At 37.7% G+C, this 23,391-nt stretch overlaps 1 long non-coding RNA gene across 1 annotated transcript; it reads left to right on the forward strand.

Annotated features, from left to right (window-relative positions):
• LOC102177684 lies at positions 3,964-22,427 on the forward strand. The gene is made up of 5 exons (XR_309940.3): positions 3,964-5,887; positions 6,125-6,242; positions 7,922-8,053; positions 11,417-11,564; positions 21,899-22,427. It is a non-coding gene; the product is annotated as an uncharacterized LOC102177684 (long non-coding RNA).

Consider the following 23,391-nt stretch of genomic DNA (forward strand, 5'->3'; position numbering starts at 1 on the left):
AATCAGGGATCAAACCCATCCCTCCTGCAAGGGAAGCAGAGTCTTAAGCACTGGATTACCAGAGAAGTCCTGTAGAAGGTATTTATTTATTATTTTTAGAAGGTATTTTAACTCAGAAATGAGACTTTTGCAATGGAAGTTTAGGGGTTCTACCAACAGCAAGTTCTTTCCTTGGAATGACATTATAAAACAGTATAGAATCTTGCCAAGGCTTCTTTGTTATTTCTCATTGAAACACTATGTAAATTTGGTGAATTATGAAAGTAATCTGTAATGTGCTCCAGTTCATTATTATTGTTTGATTATTAAAATTAGCATCAAGCTATCATGCATACCTCCTTAGCAGTGAATTTAAGTGAATAAATTGAAAATGTGATATATTTGCATGATCACACTAAAGCACTATCTTATAGAATATAATTTCTTTATTAAAAGTAATAAATAATAATAAGTTAAATCTACTTATTGAAAGTATAGATGAACATTTGCTGTAGCTACCTATTTCCTACCATGGTTTTTGGTGTTTTTTTTTTTTCCTCAGGGAATAACACCCATAAGTGCACACAATTTAAGACACAAAGAAGGTGGAAGCCCTACTGTTAAAAAAAAAAATTATTAGCATAAAACAGCATGTCTTTTCATTTTACTTTAATGTTCAAAATAATTTCTTCATATTTAGAAAGATGACATCACATAGCACTATAGGACACTACGTTCAGTTAATAAAAATTTATTAGTAGATTCAAGTTTAAGAATGATCTACATTTTTCTCTGTGGTATAGCAAGCACATGGTTATCCTTATCAAAATATCACCCTTATTTGTATTTCTATGTAATTTCTTATGAGTAGGAGAAAGTTTGAATTGAGTTAAACCAGATATAGAGTGGAATGCATTCAATCTCAGATATACCCGTGGGAATGCTTTGTTCTAAGTTTTCTCATAGAATTTTATATTCTCACTGTTGTATACTTACTATTTTTTGTTTTTCATTGTTGTACATTTCCATCAGACTATAAGCTTCATGAAGGCAAGACTGAACTTGTCTGGTTCATGTTATAGCTCCAGCACTTATCACAGAATTACTGTCTCTCAAAACAAGCTCTCAGTTAGTAGTTACTGGATAGATACTTGACTTAGCGAATTACTTTTTACTATAAGAGAAGTTTTACATTTTTTTTCTGTAGTGAATAAACTCAGAATTTCTGTTCCACACAGATGGCTAACGAAAACAGAAACACAATCAGGAGAAAATGCAGGTATACATGGTTTTCTAAGCTTCCAGGTACTTATACCCTCACCTACAAAGTTTGGTTTCATTGATTTAGGCTCTGGGTGTGCTCACTCCACCTTGTTTTTACAGTTGTGCTCGGCTGAGTCTCATGGCTACAGATGGAGCAAAGGAGCTAAAATGAAGTAGGAATTGGAAGAACAGAGGAGAAAAACTGGATTTTTGCCACCAATATTCATCCTTCACTTACCCTGAAGACCATTTTCTAAGACGGAGGCATGGTAGGTCTCCTTAGAAATAACTGACGAGATTCCGGAACGAAGAATACAAGCCAAATGTCCTGTAAATCGAGGCGCGAGGCTGTCTGATCCAAGCAGACACTGTTATGACATCCTGTACCTGGATTCATAAAATTCCCTGTGGGAACCACGTAATTCAGGCCAAGGATACCTCTGGAAACATTTGTCATTTGTTCAGCTTTCGAGAATGGCTTTGTGTTAGATTTGCAGTGAGTGGCATTGAATATTATAGTTTTGGTAAATGACCTAATTGTCGAGAGTATCATAATGTAAATTGCTTATTTCAAAATGACATTTTTCGGTGCCTTAGTAGCTTCTTAAACTTTCACCAATGTTAATAATTCAATTTGGAGGCATGTCTGACTGGGAGAGAATTCTCTCTCCCATGAGTCACTTCAATCACCTTCCTAGTTGATGGAGCAAAAGTACCCATTTCAAAAGTGAGCGTGGAAGTGCAGCAGAGTGCATGGAAGGGCTGGAGGAGGAAGCTGAACTGGACGCTAGTCTTCGCGCTGTCGCTTAGCATATATGTGATACTGAGTTATAAACAGCTGTTCTGCTCCTCAGTGTCAGACTCTGTATTTATGATCCTTCCTGCCTCACCTACTTCCTCAGAAATAAGATCATGAACATGACATCTCATTATACTCCAAGATGCAACGCACGTTTGAGATGTTACCCTTCAGTATCAAGGTTAAGTGTCGAAGAACTCAATAACGATGTCATTCAGAAACAGGATTTGGAAGGTTAATGGCTATGAAATAAGAAGGTGAGAGAATGATGGTTCAAAGGGAAGCAGCAGCACCTATAACAGTGTAAGAATCAGAAGTCCTAAACTGAAAATCTGCAACTAAGAGGAAACAAAGATGAGAGGGCTGGATCCATGTGTGATTTTTGTTCCTCTGGCTAAGAACTACAGTATTATTTCTTAAGTGAAGCCTGTTGTTGCTTAAGATTGTCAATGAGTGACTTACAAGCCCGGGAAGACTTATCCTGAAAGTCTTTATTGGTTGACTTTTCTGTAATGGTTCATTTCAGTCGCTCAGTCGTGTCCAACTCTTTGCGACCCCATGAATCGCAGCACGCCAGGCCTTCCGGTCCATCACCAACTCCCAGAGTCTACCCAAACCCATGTCCATCGAGTCGGTGATGCCATCCAGCCATCTCATCCTCTGTCATCCCCTTCTCCTCCTGCCCCCAAATGGTAATCAATTAAAAATATTTTTACTTGGGCCCTTGACTAAGATAGTCTTGTGGAACCTAGATGCTGTAGCCAAGAAAAAAAAAAAAAAAACCATCCAAAGCCTTTCAGATACTTGGTCATTATGGACTTGTTTCTTCACATGGAAGATGAGACCCTCAAAGCAACAAAGCCAAGTAATGGAATAGACCTAAGACTTCTTAAGTGAAATAATATAATTTTGAGGGGGAAATTGATGGCAACTAGGCATAGGCTTTTAATAACCATTTTAACTAGGAAAGCATGGGGAAATCTCTTAAAACTTCATTTTCTTTCTTTTTTTTTAAGCATTTGATCAAATTCTTTTAACTTTATGACATTGAAGATTACATAAGCTTAATTTTAGGCAATGCTGTAGCTTCAGTTTATAAGGAGTTCAGGTGATAGTCTGTTTCTCTTTTTTCTTTATTTTTTTCTTTGAAGAAAGGAAGGAAGGATCATTTAAAGCAAACAATGGCTTCCATTTATCTCTTACATGACATGAATAAAACAGATGTACCAGGTAGGTCCTCAGGTAAGTGGTTCTGTGGTATATTTTTTAAGTATTTTCCATATCATACCTACCAGTATTCCTCTTAGAATTATGCTTTAGACATTACTTGGGTTGCAAAAAACCCTAATATACTTTTAAGAATCCCTCAAGTTCTTCCTTCCTTGATTTCCACTTTTCCCACTCCTCTGCTATTAAAGCTATTTGAAGAGGTCTCAGTGAATAACCATTGCCATCTTCATATATTTTTGGCAGCCCACAAAATTTAAAACTCTCTTAAGCTCACACATTGCAAGCATCTGCCTGCAATGCGGGAGACCTGGGTTCTATCCCTGGGTCGGGAAGATCCCCTGGAGAAGGAAATGACAACCCACTCCAGTATTCTTGCCTGGAGAATCCCATGGACTGAGGAGCCTAGTGGGCTACAGTCCACAGAGTCGCAAAGAGTCGGACATGACTGAGCGACTTCACTTTCACTTTCAAGCTCACACCAAAAAGTTAGGTCTTACTCATTTTGCAGCACTGCAAAATGATTACTAACATGATAAATAATAATTTAAAAAAGTAACTTACAGGGTTTTTGAGGGGGAATTTTCTTTATCTCTGAAGTTGTTTCCTGATAAAATAGGAATAATCCTCAAAAGAAAAAATATTGTGGTTTCATTAGAATTATATTCCTTGAAATGTGCAATAATATTCTCATGGTCAAATGTTTATTTCATGACAAAAATGAGGAATGTTGGTGTATTACTCTGCATTGTAAAGTGTAACAAGTTCAGAGTAAGCTAACTGGAAGCTTGGAAACCAAGGATGGATAGATCCTCAGATAGATTTTTATATCAGTAAAGAATTGCATTTGGCTTCCAGTGACAGACTTGTGTGATTTAAATATATATGGTTGTACACTTGTCAATCAAAGTATAGAGCTAGGCAGACACTGAGTTCAGTAGCTCATGAGTGTCAGGGATGCTGGGATACATTTCTTAGCCTTCTACTCAGTCCCCAAATGGCTGCTAGACCTCAGGACCGTGCAAGCAGTTTTTGAGAAAGAAGAAAAGGGGTTTTTGTCAGCTTCATAAACTTTTCCAGAGGTCTTATCCAACTGTTTATTACATCTTCCTTATGAGATATGCTTACCTCTTACTGTATTCCCTAAGAGCAATCGAGACTGTGAGAGACAATCTCTTCCACATCTCTCTCCTACATTCTGATGGATTTCTAGCCGTTTTGATTTTCTTTCTTTATAGAAGCCTCACCCTGGTCTCAGCCTTCATCTGGACGTGGTGTTCTGCTTTTATCTTCACATAGTGTCTGACTCCATGCGAATTTCTCATTTTATGAGAACACCATTCATATTGGATTAGGGCCCTAATGACTTCATCTTAACTTAATTACATCTTCAAAGACCCTTCCCAAATGAGACCATACTGGGAGTTAGAACCTCAACATATACTTTTGAAGGAACATAATTCAATATGTAACAGTTGGTGTGCAAATTACTTAATCAGAAAAATGAAACCGCAACCTCCACATTGCAACAACCTTTTTTTTTACCCCTCCATTTTATGAAGAAATGATATACTATAGAGATATTTAAGCAATTTAAGTGCCAACTAAGTAGCATACATTGGAAATACTGCTTTTAGTACATAATTATGAATATATATGGTAAGTCTAGATTACAGGTGGGTTGCTCCTGACTCTGAAGATACAGATTTACTTCACATTATAGCTGTACAATTAACCAGCGTTCAGCACAACAGCTCACTTTTCTCAAAATAACACTTTTTTGAAAATTTTTTTCATTCCCAAATATACTGAAAACTATATACTAAATCAATAGTACATTTCCAGAAAAAGACAGAATTGCCACTTAGTTAACACAATCATTTCTAATATCTTTTGCAACAAATTCAAATTAAGCATCATGTTTGGATGAAACAAAAGGTTGTTGTTCTGTGTTAGTATGCCAGGTGGGAAGATGTAGCATCTTTTGAATCTTTATTCTCTTCTGTACATGTTTCCATGTGTCTCCACATGTTCTACTGTTTGTAGGTTTTAGCCTTTATTTTTGTCACAGTCTTAAGAAAAAGGAATTCTTTTCCAGGATTTAATTGTGCCGCCAAAAAGACAAGGTCAAGGTTTGAACTCTGGTACCTGTGAATAGGAGCTTATTTGAAGTAGGGTCTTTGTAGATGGAATCAACTTATGATAAAATCATAAGGGAGGATGGATGCTCATCAAAAGATTGATGGCTTCCTAAGAAGAGGGGAATTTGGACACAGAAGGAGAAGACCATGGGAAGACAGAGACAGGGAATAAAATGATATATCTACAAGCCACAGAATGCCAAGGATTACAGGGAGTCTCCAGAAGCTAAGAGAGAGGCCTGGGACAGACTCTCCCCCGGAGACTCCAGAAAGCGTGCCAAGACTTTCGGACTTGATTTCAGACCTCTGGCTTACAGAACTATGAGAGAACTAATGTCTGTTGTTTCAAACCACCCAGCTTGTGCTATTTCTTATGGCAGCCCTAGGAAACTAATGTGTCCAGTACATCCAATTGTGATGTCAAATTCCTGTCTGAAGATAAGCACCAACTGCCATCCTTGAAGCTCTGCCTGCCTTAGTGAGTAAAGTAAACTTCATTACAGTTTGTGTTCAAACTTTGTTTTATTTAAACACTGCTGTTTGTGTTTATTCACACTGTTTATATAAACTTGTTTTCATTGTTCACTTGAGATATATATATATACATACTCCAGTCTATAAAAATTTTTTGAGTATTTTGGATTAGAATGATATACCTTGCAATTTCTTTAAAATTAAGGAACTTTGCTTTCAATTTATGACTTTTCACTTTTAGGACAAGGTTTCAGGAATGAAGTTAAAATCATTAAATGAGCCATAGAGTTTACTATTAATATATGATTCTGATGATCACAGCCTGAATAAAGAAAAAAGATATTTCTAGCAAGAATAAGGTAAGTGGTCATGTTGGTTTCCCGGGAAAATAATAATGTATTCTTGGAAGCACCACTAATTATTCATAAATTTTAAAAATACCTGTATAAAGAGAGAGGAAGCACATGAATGTGTCAGAGAAAGAAAAGAGCAAAGCAGGAAATGAGGAAGATGTGACTTATGGAAAAGCAGCAATAAGAAGAGGCATGAAAATGAAGTTAAAGTCGCTCAGTCACGTCTGACTGTTTGCAACCCTATGGACTGTATAGTCCAGTGAACTCTCCAGGCCAGAATACAGGAGTGGGTAGCCTTTCCCTTCTCCAGGGGATCTTCCCAACCCAGGGATAGAACCCAGGTCTCCTACATTGCAGGCAGATTCTTTACCAGCTGAGCCGCAAGAGAAGAAGAGGCAGAGTGAGAAGTAACTGAGGAAGGTGTATTTTTACCATCATTCTTGCTCTCTGACAACTTTAGTTTTCAGCTCTTGTTTATCAGATTGTTGTATAATTAATCAAATTTATTTTTTAAGATTTCATATTTTTTTATTATTATTATTATTTTTTTACTTTACAATACGGTATTGGTTTTGCCATACATAAACATGAATCTGCCATGGGTGTACACGTGTTCCCAATCCTGAACCCCCCTCCCACCTCCCTCTCCATACCATCTCTCTGGGTCATCCCAGTGCACCAGCCCCAAGCATCCTGTATCCTGCATCAAACCTAGACTGGTGATTCATTTCTTATATGATATTATACATGTTTCAATGCTATTCTCCCAAATCATCCCACCCTCTCCCTCTCCCACAGAGTCCAAAAGACTGTTCTATACATCTGTGTCTCTTTTGCTGTCTCGCATACAGGATTATCGTTACCATCTTTCTAAATTCCATATATATGCATTGCTGCTGCTGCTGCTGCTGCTGCTGCCAAGTCGCTTCAGTCATGTCCGACTCTGTGCGACCCCATAGATGGCAGCCCACCAGGCTGCCCCATCCCTAGTATACTGTATTGGTGTTTTTCTTTCTGGCTTACTTCACTCTGTATAATCGGCTCCAGTTTCATCCACCTCATTAGAACTGATTCACATGTATTCTTTTTAATGGCTGAGTAATACTCCATTGTGTATATGTACCACAGCTTTCTTATCCATTCATCTGCTGATGGACATCTAGGTTGCTTCCATGTCCTGGCTATTATACACAGTGCTGCGATGAACATTGGGGTACACGTCTCTTTCAATTCTGGTTTCCTTGGTGTGTATGCCCAGCAGTGGGATTGCTGGGTCATAAGGCAGTTCTATTTCCAGTTTTTTAAGGAATCTCCACACTGCTCTCCATAGTGGCTGGACTAGTTTGCATTCCCACCTACAGTGTAAGAGGGTTCCCTTTTTCCCACACCCTCTCCAGCATTTATTGCCTGTAGACTTTTGGATCGCAGCCATTCTGACTGGCGTGAAATGGTACCTCACTGTGGTCTTGATTTGCATTTCTCTGATAATGAGTCCCCTCACGTCTTTCAGTTGTTAGTTCAGATATCAGGTAGTCCACTGACTGCTCACATTCTGTGACCTGACACCCCTCCCCAATCCCTGTACTTCAGAGCTCTCTTGTCCTGTTCCACCTATTTATCTTATCGTCATGCTTATCGCCTTCTAGGAAGATTTGTAGTTTACTTACTTATTGTTTTTATTTCAGTCTGCCTTCACCTCCTTCTCCCAAAACAGAAGTTCCTTGAATTCACGTATCTTAGTCACTGATGAATCCCAAAAACCTAAGGCTGTCTGGTGTATAACAGATGCCCAGTGGTTACTCCATTTTTTAAAATGAGTAAGTATATTTCATTTAAAATTGATAACCTGAACCTGCTGTGGCACTTACAAGACTATGTTTACTTGGTATATATGTGTGTGTGTATTTGTGTGTATGTGTATGTGAGTAATGAGTAAAACACATACATATATATATATGTATATATATATATGTGTGTATATATATATATATATATATATATATATATATGAAAGGAGTAAAAAAGTGAAAGTGTTAGTCACTCAGTTGTGTCCAACTCTGCGACCCCAAGGACTACAGCCCCACCTGACCTACCTGTCCGTGGGATTCTCCAGGCAAGAATACTGGAGTGGGTTGCCATTCCCTTTTCCAGGGCATCTTCCCAACCCAGGGATAGAACCCAGATCTGCTTCATTGCAGGCAGATTCTGCAACTATATATATATATATATATTTGCATATTGGACTGGGAGTTTGGTGGCGTGTGTATTCTCATTTTATCAGTTGACATGGAATTATATGTGCTTACAGAGGAGTTGTTGCTTGAGCTGATGCTTGCCTCCTGAAATGCCTCTATAACACAGTTTAGTAAGATGTTAACAAATCCCAATGAAACACATCTGCTCTACTGTTGTCTCCAACTCCTGGTCTCTTCAAACTTTTAAAACTGTCATAGACTACTGGAAACATGACTGCATTTGAAATTAGTTCAATAAAACAGTAGTTGCAGATGCATCATTAAGGGTTTAAAACCAAATTTTCAGCCAAAGGGAATGGCTTGTAAATGTCTGGCCATTACTCCAGTGGTGTAGAAGGAAGTTTTCTGGCAATGAGGGAAGTGGGGCTCCCTGCTCGCTGACACATAAATGACTAAATTCAAGTTTTCTTCATGTGTCTGCTCACCAATGGCGGGGATGTGTAACTGGATGCTAGTACTGCAGTGCACTTGTAGGTTAAAATCCAGGAGGTGATGAAAGACAATCTACGGTAATAGAATTGGAGGAACTCGGGGGATTGGATCAACCAGGTACAGTCTTACTGCTCCCTCTTTTTCACTTTATATAAGCATTTTTTCCCTACAATCTAGAAAGTACAGTGTAGTGCTTTCCAATGTAATTGATGGCCCCGTCTGGCATAAGTGATTCCACATGGTGGCTGACGAACGACTCTTGGGTTAGCCCCTCCTCTTGTTCAAGAAATAGACAAATTAGCAGACTTTTCTCTCTTCTCCATAGAACTATCATTTGCACATCAATTTATCTATCTTACATGAAATTTAAAATATTTTATAAACTGGTGAAACCTCTTGTTCTTGGTTTTGGGGGAAAGTGGAGTCTCATAAATAGAAATGTCTTACCTTCTCGGTCATGGGGTTGATGGATGGTTGGAGGGAAAGCAGCATCCCGGGTTTTTCAGAGGCATGTCTCTGCTTAGACCAGATTATATGGTGACTTGCAGTGTAACTATACTAGTATCTCTTTACACAAGAAAAATTTCTTTTAAATAACAGTATCAATTTGGGGTTGCTCAAGGGAGTTAGTAGAAAGGCTTAGAGCATGGCAGTAGTAATATATACTCACAAGGTCAAAAATTCTCAGCTTGAGAATGGTTCAGTGTATTCATTCATCACTTTCCACTTTTGCTCATGTAAAAGAAAGACACCCAACTAGGTGTAAATTAAAACTACTGTACTAGCATGATCAGCCTTTAAAAAAAGTATCAAATCCCAATTTACTGCTGTCAACTCACATAAAGATGTAATCTTTATGTTGTAGGTATTTCTGATTGTGTTGTTCCCCAAACTCAAGGACAGAAAGAAACTGAATGATAAGCAGTGTCAATCTTGCATGTATATAACAAATATCACCTAAAAATTATAATGCACTATATATAATTACCTAGTTAATTTTATATAAAAACACTGACTAAAATAATCTGAATTTACCAAGAATCCGACAAAGACAACTGAGAGGAAACAAAGTTAAAGGTTTCTTTAATCTACTGGGTAGGCGAGATTGGAGAGATGGCTTTTACAACATTCTTAGGAAAATTCACAGTTGAGGATTCATAGCTGTGATGCTCAGATGAGGACAGCTGATACTCACGCATGTTACTGAAGCCAAGTGGTGGGAGGATGCACCGCATCCAAGCCGTTTCCATGAGTGCACAGGCTCTGGCTTGTTTTCTCAAGACTGGAGAAGACATCACACATTCTTTGGAAGTTGAGTCCAAACCAAAACTCCACTAGATCTCCTGTCCTGCCTCTGTGTGGTCTGGGTGACCCACTTTCGCTTGACAGAGCTCTGGGAAACTTGATATGTCTACATCCAGTTTAAGGGTTACTCCTGGGTGGTCCTTAGCAGTTAATAGAATTTGATTCTGGGGCCATCATGTGAGATTCAGAGAAGTCCAAGAATCTGGACCTGGACAAGATCCAGTCTGTTAAGAATGGTGATTACTCCTGAGCATTTCAATGTATAAATTGGCAGAACTAGAGCTGTTCTGGGAGAATGTACAGATAACACCAGACACACCTCACCAGCTGTCTGTAGCCATCTTGCTTAGCATCTTCCAAGGCAGAACTCAAGGCACCATGTTTTCAGATTGAGCAATAACTAGGCATTAAGGCAGCTGTTCAGAACTTTCCAGGAATGGCCTTATGACTAGAAAGACATTTGCTTTAATCTACTTAGATTCAATGACTTCTCTAAATAATATAATTTTTTTATTAAGTGTAATTGCTTTACAATGTTATGTTTCTGCTATACAGTGAAGCAAATCAGTTATATGTATACCTAGACGCCCTCCCTCTTGAGCCTGCCTCCCACCCCAACCTCCATGCCACCTTACCCTCATCCCTTCCCTCTAGGTCATCCCAGAGCACCAAGCTGAGCTCCCTGTGCATACAAGCGGCTTCCCATGAGCTATCTGTTTTACACATGGTAGTGTATATATGTCAATTCTTAATTATATGTACATTAACTAAAGAATGGAGATGTGGCAAGTCTAGAAATCATTTATATTTTACTATTAAAAAATAATGGGTTGTGGAAAGAGCATGTGCTTTGGAGACACCCAGGCCTGAATTTGAATACTCACTCCCCATTTACTGGCTGAGACACTTGGGGCATTATCCCAAGAGCAGAAAATATCAAAGATTATTCAGAAAGTGTCAGGTATATTTGCATGTGTCAGTCTTTTAAGAAAACCAACAATGTTCCAATCGTATTGCAGGTTGCCTCTGGTATCTGTCTGCATGGCGATCATCAGCATGTAACATAAATGTATATTTTACATATTTACCTTGCTTGCTCCCTGTCTCCCCTTCCACTTTATCCCTAAAAGTAAAATTTCATTATTTCAGGAATTTATTGTCTGATTTTGTTTACCATCGTATCCTCAGGAACTGCAGTAGAAACTGGTGCATAGCATCAGCTGAAGTATTCTGATGGCAGCAGAAGTGGCCAAGGCCTGACGGTCCTTTCTGCAGTGGTGCTCTGGGAGTCAGTGCTTCAGGCCCACTTAGAGCTCTCCTGCCCTGCAAAAATTTGGTAAGTACCAATTAATCTTTTGCTGTTTAAAATTGCTTAAGTTAGGTTGATTTTTCTGAGATTGGACCATGGTTATAATTTAGTAAAGTGATTATTTAGAAATAGCAGTTCTGTGAAATTCTGAGTATAAAAGCAGAAGGGTGGGGATTACTTTGTTCTTCATTTCAGATCTAAAGAGAACATTGAAAATCTAATGTAACTCTGAGGCAGATTGGGGAAGACACGAGAGCCTAAGGTCTGACTTCAGTTTGTTAAACATAAAGTAATGAGTTACTCACAAATGAGTAACTAGCTGGCAGCTGACAGACAAGCCAAGGAGAAGGGTTGCTGTTTAGTTGCTAAGTTGTGTCTGACTCTTCGTGACCCCATGGACTGTAGCCCGCCAGGCTCTTTTCTCCATGGGATTCTCCAGACATGAATACTGGAATGGGTTGCTATTTCCTTCTCCAGGGGCTTTTCCCCACCCAGGGATCAAACCTGCGTCTTCTGCACTAGAAGGTGGTTCTTTACCACCGAGCCACTAGGGAAACCTAAGGAGAGGGGAGGCAGGCATTCTTGTGCTTAGAAGTTCTCAGAGTAAAGACACCTGAGCGATTCAAGCCATACCATATATGGGCCATGCATGAGAAAAGATCATCTGTAGGTTCAGGGCTCTCTGAAGGGGAAATGTGATCTCAAGGGAGATTTACTGAAGAGGCCCAGACCCTGAAGCATTCTCAGTGACTAGAGAAGGAGTATTAACCAGCCAAATTGGTAATCAATCCACCTCTTCCATAGAGATGGAGATTTCTGAAGGACCTAAGAAATAGTCTGAGAGTTAGCTCTGTGTCTGCAGCACACAGGGGTCACCATACCAGCTCCTAGTCACACAAAAGTTGTCTTGTTCTCTTTGCTCCCTTCCTCTTCTGATGGCTGCCAACAAATAGTTGCCTCACCCATTTACTAAATGCAGTTTGTGCCTCATCTCTTCCACATAATAGGCCCCCCACATAACAGGGGGACTCAGCTTTTATTACTGAATGGGAATAGACTTTCTGATGGAGCTATACGTGAAGACTCAAGGTAACAAGAGAATTTATTATTCATAGTGACAAATGCTTTGTAATAGCATACCATGATAACTATTTGGAGTTAAGAGATCCCTTTTCTACAATTACTGAACTATACTGAAAATCAAGTGAGATTTGAGAAGCAAGAAAAAGAAGCCTGATTAAGGGAATAGAAAGGAGCAAAATATGCAAGAATGGGAGTGACATATGAGACGTAATTAGAGGTGTGATTAAAATAGTCATAAAATAATAAAAAAGTATGTGTGAAGACAGTCCTTTGCAACAGATCTGAAAACCTTAGACATAGGTGACATAGATGCTTTTCTAAAAATTTAAATTTCTAAAATCATCGTAAAAATTTTTTGAAAATAATCAAAAAGTTATTGAGAAGGTTAAAAATCTGCCATTAATAAAAGCCACTAAGACCACAGATTTTCACAGCTGGATTACATCAAATCTTCATAAAAAACAGATAATTCCTATGTTATTTAAGTTACTACAATCCACTGGAAAAAATTCTTAATATGAAACCTTATGAAGTTAGCATATAAAAACAAAAATGTAGCCCAAACTCCTGTATAAATACAGATATAGAGATCTTTGTCAAATAAGAGATAGTTGTAATATCCCAAAGTCCATCAGTATAATGACTTACATCAATCTATTTAAAAAGTCATATGGTAATACCAGTATATTATGAAAGAATTATATGAATTAATAGGAACAAAGTATGACAAAATAATAAACCTAAAATTAATTATTAAGTTAGAAAATTCTCATTGCAGTTAATATGAAAAATTAGATGTAAATTTCTACTGCTGCTATTGCTTTGGAATGGTAAGTAAAAAAAATATTAGTATAAACATTAGAAAATTGATTTTTTTCTAATGACAATATTAAACTAGAAATTCAGATTCTAGTTAAAATCAGAACCAATGAAAAATAATGGATAAGAGAATTTAAGATAAAAACAAAATAAATACATTAAGACCAAAAGCTTTTGTTTATATTATCTGTAAGCAATGGCAATGAAAATGGAAAGATACTCATTTATAATAAAGAGTATAATATTTTCACAGATAACTTAAAACAAAGGACATATATTTTAAAAATCTATGAATCTTATTCATAGACACTGAAAGACATAAAAAAGTATTTAAACTATGGAAAAATATACAGTGATTTTGGATGGGAAGTATATGGTAAAAATGCCAATTATTCAAAATTATTCAATAAATTTGAGGCACTAATAAATAGAACTTCATCAAGGTTGGTTTTAGAACTGGATACAATGATATAAAACTTCACTTGGAAGAATATAGGTCTGAAACAGCCAAGAAAAGTTAGATATAGGAGAGTCAGAAGCTGTGAAATATGCTTTACACATCAGACTATAAAGTCGCTATAATAACATCAATGTGGTATTAGCCATATGGATCCATAAAAAAATAGAGAATCTAGAAAATAAATGTGTGTATATGAAACTTTCATATATGGTAACATTAGCTACTCTTTGGGAAAAGAAAGACTTATTTATTAAATAGAGATGACAATTAGCTGTTTAACCAGAGGAAACCAAGTTGGGTCCACTCATATGTGGAAGAATTAATAGGGACCATTGGCATTTTCACTATTTTATGTGCTGTTCAATACTGTAGCCACCAGGCACAGATGTTATTTACATTTAAATGGAAATTAATCTAAATTAAATCAAAAATTATGTTTCCCAGCAGCTTCAGTCATATTTTTTAAAGTAGAGCTAGTGTTTATTGAGTAGTGTAGATTACAGAAGGTTTCCATCTTTGTAAAATATTTTGTGGATAGCAGAGATTTCTCTCTTTTTCCATATAATACTTCAGTTCAGTTGCTCAGTCGTGTCCGACTCTTTGTGATCCCATGGACTGCAGTACATCAGGTCTCCCTGTCCATCACCAACTCTGGGAGTTTACTAAGACTCCTGTCCATTGAGTTGGTGATGCCATCCAACCATCTCATCCTCTGTCGTCCCCTTCTCCTCCCGCCTTCAATCTTTCCCAGCATCAGGGTCTTTTGAAATGAGTCAGCTCTTCACATCAGGTGGCCAGGGTATTGGAGTTTGATGGACTGGACTCCTTGCAGTCCAAGGGACTCTCAAGAGTCTTCTCCAACACCACAGTTCAAAAGCATCAATTCTTCAGCTCAGCTTTCTTTATAATCTAACTGTCACATCCATACATGACTACTGGAAAAACCATAGCTTTGACTAGATGGACCTTTGTTGGCAAAATAATGTCTCTGCTTTTTAATATTCTGTCTAGGTTGGTCAGTGTTCTAGCCTGGAGAAACCCAGGGACAGGGGAGCCTGGTGGGCTGCCGTCTATGAGGTAGCACAGAGTTGGACACGACTGAAGCGACTTAGCAGCAGCAGTTGGTTATAACGTTTCTTCCAAGGAGCAAGGGTCTTTTAATTTCATGGCTGCAGTCACCATCTACAGTGATTTTGGAGCCCCCCCAAAATAGTCTCTCACTGTTTCCCCATCTATTTGCCATGAAGTGATGGGACCAGATGCCATGATCTTCGTTTTTGGAATGTTGAGTTTTAAGCCAACTTTTTCACTCTCTTCTTTCACTTTCATCAAGAGACTCTTTAGTTCCTCTTCACTTTCTGCCATAAGGATGTTGTCATCTGCATATCTGACGTTATTGATATTTCTCCCAGCAATCTTGATTCCAACTTGTGCTTCACGCAGTCCAGCATTTCTCATGATGTACTCTGCATATAAGTTAAATAAGCAGGGTGACAATATACAGCCTTGACGTACTCCTTTTCCTATTTGGAACCAGTCTGTTGCTCCGTGTCCAGTTCTAACTGTTGCTTCCTGACCTGCATATAGGCCTTTCACAAGAGGCAGGTCAGGTGGCCTGGTATTCCCATCTCTTTAAGAATTTTCCACAGTTTGTTGTCATCCACACAGTATATTATTTATAAACTGGGCTTCCCTGGTAACTCAGCAGGAGACATGGGTTCAATCTCTGGGTGGGGAAGATCCTCTGGAGAAGGAAATGGCAACCCACTCCAGTTATTCCTACCTGGAGAATTCCATGGACAGCGAAGCCTGGTAGGGTCACAAAGAGTCGAACACGACTTAGCCACTAAAACAACAACAATTTTTTATAAATATTCACAAACACAAAAATATGAATATAAATATATGTGTACATGTACATTTAGTAGTTCCCTATTGATTTAAAGTTTAAAAAAATAGAATAAAATCATCAAGGCTACATATATAATATAGGGATTAAGGGCAAATTTTATAACATTACAGAGCTGAGAAAAAATAAGATACATTTGACATTAAAATTATAATTTTTGTATATACACTGATATCAGTATCAGTTAGGGTTCTTGGTTGGAAACATGTTCAGAAAATTAATTCGGTAGGAAAAATGCCCAAACCCTACTGAGGAACTACTTTTGAAAAGATACCTCTGCTGCCTCTGTAGGACATTGAAGCCATGGTTCACTGTCTTGCTTTCATCATTTCCACCTTAGAGTTATGTGCAGGTGAATTTGATAGGGGCATGTTCTTATACCCTAGCTGCAAGGGAACCTGTGAAAGTGAGTTTCTGCTTTCTAGTTTAGGAGACAGAACTCATGAGTAGAAAATATCCACATACGGAAAGAGTGTTCAGTAGATCTTAGAGCAGCCACAGACATGACATTCATTACACTAACAAAGTCAGCAGAGAGAGAAAAAGGTTGCAACACAATGATGATGAGTGTTTAACATCTATAATATAGGAAGAATCCTTACAAATTGTAAAGAAAAGACAAGCTACTCAATAGAAAATTACATCAAGGATATGAATAGGGAATTCACAAATGAGTAAACTCAAAATTTCCTGTACTTAAAATAACAATGTAATATTCATCACTTTACCATCACCAACTGACAGAATTTTTAAATTTCAGTAAACCTATTGCTGGTCAGTATAAAGGAAATGATACATTCTTTGCTACTGGAATGATAAATTATCCCCATCTTTTTGGAGAACAATTTAAGAATGCCTTTAAAAATATAAATAACCACAGCCTAGAATCAACCACATTCTTCAGAAGTAAAAACAGCACGGTATAAAAATATACATATGAGAATGTTCACTTTTTTTTTTTTAAGAGACAAAAATCTGAAAGTATGAATAGCCTTCAACTGAGAAAAAATTATGATACAGGCACACTATGGGCTATTGAGAAGCAATTAGAAACCATGAGTAAGACCTATGCCATTTGTCTTGGAGTAATTATGACAACAAGTTATTGAGTGAGAAAAGCAAGATGCAGAGAAGCGACCAGAACACACAACATACACTATAAAAATGGCAGGCACTGAACTTTTAAAAAGAATCCTCATGGGGGAGGGTCAATTGATGAAGGTCAAGAAAGAGAACAGAGAGGCAGCGAGGCAAACAAACAGAAACAAACCTTGCAAATTAAAAACATAACCAAAAATCTCATTTACTTTACCTACCTGAGTTATGTATATACTTGCTTAACTGTTTCTTAAAACAGTCAAGTGTTGGTCTCTAGACTTTAGAAATGTCTAAAATATATTCTTAGGTGAAAAATTATTCCACAGAGTAATATATAGAGAATGAGTCCATTGAAAAAATAAGGTGTGTGTGTTTTTATGTGTTTTTACCAAAAAGATTAGGCATACCAGCTTATTAATTCCGGTTTCATCAGAAAGGGTAGATTTGCAAAGCAAAGGATGATTACTTATTATACTAATCCAGTTAATTTGAAAATTTATAATGCATTAAAAAACAAAAATTTAAGAATATGTTAACATTCTAGAATATACTATAAAGGGAGTAAGCTGTATTATGATTCAGGGAATAATTGGAGACCACTGATTGAAAGGGGGCCTTTGGGAGAGCCTCTCTGAGGACAGTGCCTGAGCTGAGACCTGAAGGATAACAATAAGCTTTATTGTGGAGAACTGGACAAAGAATTTTCTGAGTCCACAGGCCAGATAGTTCATCTGAAGAGCAGAAAGGAAGCTAGCCGCCTGCTGTGTCAGGGACAAGTGGATGGGTTTGTGTGGATTAAGGTCAGAGAGACAGGGACTTGTAGACTGCCACTAGTAATAGTCTGGGTTAAACCACTTCTGGTAGCAAATAGGCTAACCTCTTACAATTTAAAACCTTTATAACAGCTTCAAATTGCAGAGACTCCAGCCCTTGATCACTAGACTCAACTCAGTTCAGGTGAGTGTGAACTTGGATGGCGCATCTCACATTGCAGATTGCTTCCAGCCATAGGCAGTAGGACCTTGTCTCAGTCCACGCTGAAATAGAATAGAAACAAAAGCATAAACTAAAACAAACTCTCCTCCCCGTAGATTGATAGAGAAGCACTGTTATAAGCCCTGGAAGATGTTTGGTTGCTATTCTCAAAGAGGTAGGAGACAAGTTAAACATTTTAAAAAGAAATGAGTCTTTGTATATATTTTACAGAAGAATTCTCTAGTTTAAAACTAGAATTATCCCATCTTTCATGGTTGGTAACGGACTGGAAACGATTAATTAAGAGTTGCACAGGAAGTTAGGAGACCACTGTGATGTTGCGGGAAGGAGATGGTGGTGGCTGGGACCACGTGGTAGCGGCTGGACTGGAGGACAGGAAAGGAGGAGTCTGGAGGAACCAGCAGTGACTTCCAGTTTCCTTCCCTTTTCTTTCCCTTTCCTTCCTTTTTTTTCTTTCTTTTTGACATAAGAACTGGTACGTTATGATCACATCTATAGAGATGGGGATAATGGGAGAAGAAAAAAGTCAAAGGCAAAAATCAAGATTTCTGTCTTAGACAAATTTAAGTTTGAACTGTGTATTACAAAACAAAATGGAAATGAAGTTCATGAGAGAGGTGTGGACTAGAGGCATAATTTGGGGAGTTATTGGCACACAGATAAAGTGTGAACAATCATCCTGGTTTTGCCCAGGACTGTCCTTGTTGTAGTGCTAAAAGTTCTAAGATTTGGGGATCTTCTTACTCCTTGGAAGACTGCGGTAGCTGCTCCCCTTATGTAGATGGTATTTACCCCTTGAAATTGGGAGAGCTACCAAGGAAATCAAACACAAGGATTGCATCAGGCAAGTATTAAGAGGAAAGAGAATCTTAGAAGAGCTAAGCAGTGAGGTAGGTAAGGGCAAGACAGAGAAGCCTCAAATATCAGGAAACCAAAGGAAGAGAGAATGTTAGCCTTAGAACGCTAGTGAATGTCAAGAGGATGGAATAACAGATTTGGCAAGATGATGGTCATAAGTGACTCTAACAAGAACAGATTCTTGGGAGTGATGGGAAAAAACTTTGCAGTGTCATTAAGTTGAAGAGTGAATGACAGGATGTGGATCGATAAGCACTAAGAAAGTCATCCTGAGTAGTCATCTGGGGAGCAGAGAAATGGGCAGTAATTAGAAAAGTCTGGAAAGAGTATTTTATTTGAGGAAGTAAAACTCCTATGTGAGTGCAGTCGGATTGCCAGGCAATTCTGCATGAAAGTTTTAAATATCTGTATGAAATTTTAAATATCTGTATGTTTTTGTTGTTGTTCAGTCACCAAGTCCTGTCTAACTCTCTGTGACCACATGGGCTGCGGCACACCAGACCTCCCTGTCAATATCTGTATAAAAATTTTAGCACAAATGTGAAGTGGTTTTATTCCTCCTAGTTGTTAATCTACAATTACATTCAGCTTCTCAGATGCTGGCATGAAAAAAATTTTTAAACGCTTTCAGCCAATGTTTATGGTTTTCAAGGGGAAGGTGCTAGAGAAAAAAAGGAGGCAAAGAAGGTAAAATACTTAAAAGGGAATTATTTCAACTAGGTAACATGGATTAAAATCCTGGTTAAAGGGGGGAAAGGAAACATATGTAGGTTGGAAGAGTGAAAAGTAAGGTCAGTGGTTTGATGTTTCATTGAAGAAGAAGAATTCTTGCAAAATGAGTACCTGAGATGGAAAACTGAATGAACGCAGGTGGCAGCCGGAGAAGGGAGTGACTGATTTTAAGATTTCAGGTATGGTGAGTCACTGCTGATACAATCGGCATCACTGGCCGGGAGGGGGCAGAGGAACAGGTGACTGAAGGTAAGGAAGGGCCTGACAGGGAGAGGAAATAGTTCATACATTTGCCTCCTACAGTTACCAAAAATGATGGCATAAACCAAGATGGAGAAGAAGAGAACGAGTCAAGAGTAAATTTAAGGGAGTAACAGGGTCAAAATATGAGACTAAGAAGGAGATGTAGTGGGTGGTTTAGTCCGGTGGTGCAAGCTGCAGATGGGAGGGGAGTGGGATACACAACCAATGCCTTACCTTCTTCCGGTTCATGCTACATGGGGTATAATAGGAAAAAAACACCGTCTGTGTCAGACAAGGAAAACGGTATCATCAGGACCTAAGATAAGAAGTTAAAGATGATGTTCAGAGAAGAGTTTGAATTGATATGGGATCCTCAGGATAACATATTCTTAGGATTGGCTACCTAATTTTTCAGTGCCCAAGGCAAAATGGAAATGCAGGACATCATATTCAAGAGTCACACACATACACACTCTTATGAATACTATTCAGCCATGAGAAAAAAGGAGATCATGATGGTGTGACAATATGGATAGACCTTTAGGTTTTATGCTAAGTGAAAGAGCCAAGCAGAGACAAACACTGCTCTGTATGGTATCATATATATGTGGAATTAAAAAACAAAACAGTAAAACTCATTCAAATAGAGAATTGAAAAGGAGTAGCCAAAGGCTGGAGGCTGGGGAAAATGGGAAGAGCTTGGTAAAAGGGTATAAACTTTCAGCTGTTAGGTGAATAAAGTTTGAAGATCTGAAGTAAAGCAGGATAACTGTAGTTAACACTGTAATGTGTAGTTTTGAATACTTACATTCTCAGTCATCTTTCATGTTGCTACTTTCTAAAGAGGAAAGAAGACACTTCATTCTTTAGGAAGTTTCTAGACATGGATTTTTGCCATGTTGATGTTTGTACTGGATGAATGAAGTAGAAGCCTCAGGGCATGAGATGACTTCTATTTCATAGAGCCAATCCTCAAAACCCGCATTTCAAACAAGTGTATAGTCAGAAATCATTTGAGTAAATTATCTGATAAAAGTTAATATAAAAGAAATATAAAAGTTAATATAAAAGAAATATAATTGGGTAAATGAAATCATTATGATGATGTTTTCACAAAAGAAAAAAGTCCTCATATATGGATGAGTTTTTACACATTGAAAAACTATGCCCCTTGGAAAATTTTGTGATCGAATTTCTTAGTACTACATTTTGCTGTGGCTCTATACCTAAGGACTCAATGATCTCACCATGGATTACTTGGCGTGTAAGCCAAATTGGTTATCTTATTTATGACAGAATCTCAGCTTATTCTTTGTCTCCAGATACTTTCACACTGTTGTGTGTGTGAGGGATTGGGGGAAGGAAAAAAATGCAATTAATTTCAGTCAAACTGATTATTTACAAATCCTTTTTAAAAAAGACACAGCTGGTTGAGTGATTTATTGGCTGACGTAATTTTTGTGCTTATGGAAATATGAATTGATTAATGCTCTCTGTCTAAACTTTGCTTTTGTTTTAATGGACTAGTAATAAATAGGAATTTTGGTCAGTTTGATGTAATCCAAAGTAGAAAACAAAGGACAACTAATGAGTAGGCCTCCTATTTTTTTTTAAGGCACTCCCTGAAGTAGAGGATTTCCTTTCCAGCTATGCATTCTAGATGACTGTATCTGTTAGCGCAGTTGTATATGTGACACCTTGTAATGGCACAGCTAGATTAAAAGTAGAGAAAATACATTCAGACTCTTTCTAGTTTTAGCATTACTGAAAAAGGGAATTTTTCATTAATTATATTTCTTAGTTAACAGAATTATTTTGTACACAACACATTTCAAAGAATTAGAATACACTAAAATATACAGTAGTGCTACTCTATAAATTGTATCTTTCTATTATTATCTTCATATCCACCTTTTGGAATTTAAGTTGAATTTTATTTTAACTGACAGAGTATATTTTAGTTGGCATTATGGTCTGAACTATACTCCTTTCAAAATTCATATGTTGGAGCCCTAAGCTCCAATATAACCAAATTTGGAGATGGGCCTTTAAAGCAGTCATTTGGAATTCCATGGACACAGGAGCCTGACAGGCTACAGTCCACGGGGTTGCAGAGAGTCGGACATAACTGAGCGACTGACAGTTTCACTTTACTTTTTCAAGGTTAAATGAGGTCATCTTGGATCAATAGGACTAGTGTCTTTATGAGAAAAGGAAGAGATTACAGGAATGCACGTGAGCAGAGGAAAGGCCATGTGAGAACAAACCAAGAAGGCAGCCATCTGCAAGCCCCAGAGTGAGGCCTCAGAAGACATGAACCCTGCCAGCACCTGGATCTTGCACTTCCAGCCTGCAGAACAGTGAGAAGAAAGTTATGCTATTTAAGATAACTGTGTGAGGTATTAATATTTTGTTATGGCAGCCCTAGCAAAGTAATATAGTTGGAAACTGCTCTGTGTTTTTTAATTTAGTCCTAAAAATGACTCACATCTATCCATTTTAGAACTACTAGCATACATGATAACAAATGTGTCAATTAGAGGCTTTTGAAAAAAATTCAATTTGGATGAAATTAGACACAGTTTCACGTCTCTGAGTTTAACATGTAATTTAGAGCAGTAGAGACTTCCACCTTTACAAATCACTGTGTTAATATTATCACCAATGTTTGTTGTAAAATATTTAGAAAACATAGGACAAAAGAAAATCACAAGTGGCTCAGAGGTTAAAGTGTCTGCCTGCAATATGGGAGACCTGGGTTCGATCCCTGGGTCGGGAAGATCCCCTGGAGAAGGAAATGGCACCCCACTCCAGTATTCCTGCCTGGAGAGTCCCATGGACGGAGGAGCCTGGTGGGCTACAGTCCACGGGGTCACAAAGAGTCGGACACAACTGAGCAACTTCCCTCACTCACTCACTGAAATAGTTTGATATCTCAACATAGCCAGTAATAAAAAATCGAGAGATTAACTACAGAAACTAATTTAAACCAGTGATTTTAAATTTAATATATGATTATCATTGTCATTAAATATACTTCATATGTACCTATATACACACAATTTGAAAGCTATGTCCTCAAATTCTGTTTAATGAATTTAGCATAATTAATGTAAACAATCAACTGTTGTTGGATAATTAAAATGTCAAATATCTTCAGTAATAAACAGGACAAATATGATAAATTCTCTATGACAAATTTTCAAAAATTAACATATGCATATTTTCAGCTGTCCCTCTTCTAAAGTCTTCTCCCTTCCAAAGAGGAAAGCTACTTTGTTTTGGCAATTTAAGGCTTGGGGTTTTGGCTGTGTTGATCCAGGAAATGGATGAATTTAGAGCACTGTTTTAAGTCTAAGAGGCTATATTAATTCACTTGAGGAAGACACATGCAAGACAAGAAAAAGTTGATCTGAAAAGATGGAGAAAAGAGGTACAGAGAAGAAATGACCAGTGCTTGCTTATATTAAAAGGTTTTGGAGAGTTTTAATAGAGAATCAGAGACAGTGGGAGTACCTACCCAACTGTAGTGAGGATTTTAGGGAAGATAAATGGAGGAAGAGGATTTTTAGAAGTTCTGTGGGGTATGACTAAAATACCCTTCATAAGTCCTTTTGAGAAATCTTACAATTTTCATTTTTTAAGTATTTTTGAAT

The sequence above is a fragment of the Capra hircus genome, chromosome 4 (assembly GCF_001704415.2).
Source record: "Capra hircus breed San Clemente chromosome 4, ASM170441v1, whole genome shotgun sequence".
Lineage (NCBI taxonomy): Eukaryota > Metazoa > Chordata > Mammalia > Artiodactyla > Bovidae > Capra > Capra hircus.